The 1,945-nt window shown below is 38.7% G+C and overlaps 1 pseudogene; it reads left to right on the top strand.

Moving 5' to 3' along the window:
* Positions 1-874: 874 nt before the first annotated feature.
* Positions 875-1,005, top strand: LOC113912125 (annotated as a pseudogene).
* The last annotated feature ends 940 nt before the right edge of the window (positions 1,006-1,945 follow it).

Below are 1,945 nucleotides of genomic sequence, written 5' to 3'. Positions count from 1 at the left end.
TTTTAAAGATTTTATTTGTTTATTTGAGAGAGAGAGAGAGAGCATGAGAGGGAAGAGGGTCAGAGGGAGAAGCAGACTCCCCGCCGAGCAGGGAGCCTGATGTGGGACTCGATCCCGGGACTCCAGGATCATGACCTGAGCTGAAGGCAGTCGCCCAACCAACTGAGCCACCCAGGCGCCCACCCTTGTGCACTGTTAATGGGAATGTAAAATAGTGGATCTTCTGTGGAAAACAATGTGGAGGTTCCTCAAAAAATAATAAGCAGTACTACCATATGATCTAGCAATTCTCTTTCTGGGTATTTATCCAAAAGAACTGAAAAGAGAATCTCAAAGAGATACTTGCAGTGTTGTGTTCATTACAACATTATTCATAATAGCCAACTGGTGGAAATAACCTAAATGTCTATCAAATGAATGGATAAAGAAAATGTCACACACACACACATGCACCCAAAAACAAGAATATTATTCAGCCTTAAAAGAAGAAGGAAATTCTATCATAAATTAAAACATGGATGGACTTTGTAGACATTATGCTAAATGAAATAAGCCAGTCAGAGAGTCTACTTACGTGAGGTGTCTAGAATAGTCAAACATTCTCAGATGAAGGAACACTAAGAAACTTCGTTGCCAATAGAGCTGCTCTAAATAATTGCTAAGGTACATTTTTCAGACAGAAAGAAAATAATACAAGAAGGAAACATGACATATCAGGAATGATGGAACAGCAATAGAAATGGTAAATATCTGGAGGCGCCTGGGTGGCTCAGTCGGTTAAGCGTCTACCTTTGGCTCAGGTCGTGATCTTGGGGTCCTGGGATTGAGCCCTGCATTGGGCTCAATAAATAAATTCTTTAAAAAACTGGTAAAAAGCTTTGCGCAGTGGCAGTATCATAGCCAATGAGGTTTATCCGAGGCGCGATTATTGCTAATTAAAAAACTGGTAAATATCTGGATTAACATAATAGAATGTTCACCTCTTTTTGAGTTCTGTAAAATAAGTTTGATGGTTGAAAACTGGATATAAGACCAACAAAAATATTGATTATATTTCCACATATTAACAATAATAGTTGAAATTACAGTTTATTTATTTTTTAAAAGATTTCATTTATTTATTTGACAGAGAGAGACAGAGCACAAGTAGGGGAGCAGCAGAGGAGAGGGAGAAGCAGGCTCCCCACTGAACAGGGAGCCCCACGTGGGTCTTTATCCCAGGACCCAGAGATCATGACCTGAGCTGAAGGCAGACGCCCAACTGACTGAGCCACCCAGGTGCCCCTGAAACTGACATTTTAAAAATGCCTTTTAATAACTCCAAAATTTGAAGTACTTAGGTATGAAGTTAACGAAAAAATATATAGGATCTCTATGCTAAAAACTGGAAATTTTGAGGAAGAAACTCAAAGAAGTCCAAATAAATGCTCATGGATTAAAGGACTTAAAAATAGGATATCAATTCTTCCAAACTGATCCACAGATTTAATGTAATTCAAATGAAAATCGCAACAGGATTTTTTTTAAATATATAAACATTTGTATGTGAAGGCCAAAGAATTAGGATAGCCAAAACACTTTTAAAAGGAGGAATTAAATCAGAGGAACTATAATACTTGATTTTAAGATTTACTATAAAGCTAGAACAATTGAGGGCGCCTGGGTGGCTCAGATGGTTGGGCGTCTGCCTTCGGCTCAGGTCATGATCCCAGGGTCCTGGGATCGAGTCCCGCATTGGGCTCCCTGCTCCTTGGGAGCCTGCTTCTCCCTCTGCCTCTCTCTCTCGCTCTGTCTCTCATGAATAAATAAATAAAAAGTTTAAAAAAAAATAAAGAACAATTTAAAAAAAAAAAGCTAGGACAATTGAGATTGTGTGGTATTGGCAAAGAGAACATGGATGGAACAGAATATATAGTCCAGAAATAGAGCTATACAAATGTTGTTG

This window comes from Zalophus californianus, chromosome 12, assembly GCF_009762305.2.
Source record: "Zalophus californianus isolate mZalCal1 chromosome 12, mZalCal1.pri.v2, whole genome shotgun sequence".
In the NCBI taxonomy this organism is placed as follows: domain Eukaryota; kingdom Metazoa; phylum Chordata; class Mammalia; order Carnivora; family Otariidae; genus Zalophus; species Zalophus californianus.
Note: the sequence above shows the minus strand (reverse complement) of the source record. Positions and strands in the feature narration are given on the sequence as shown.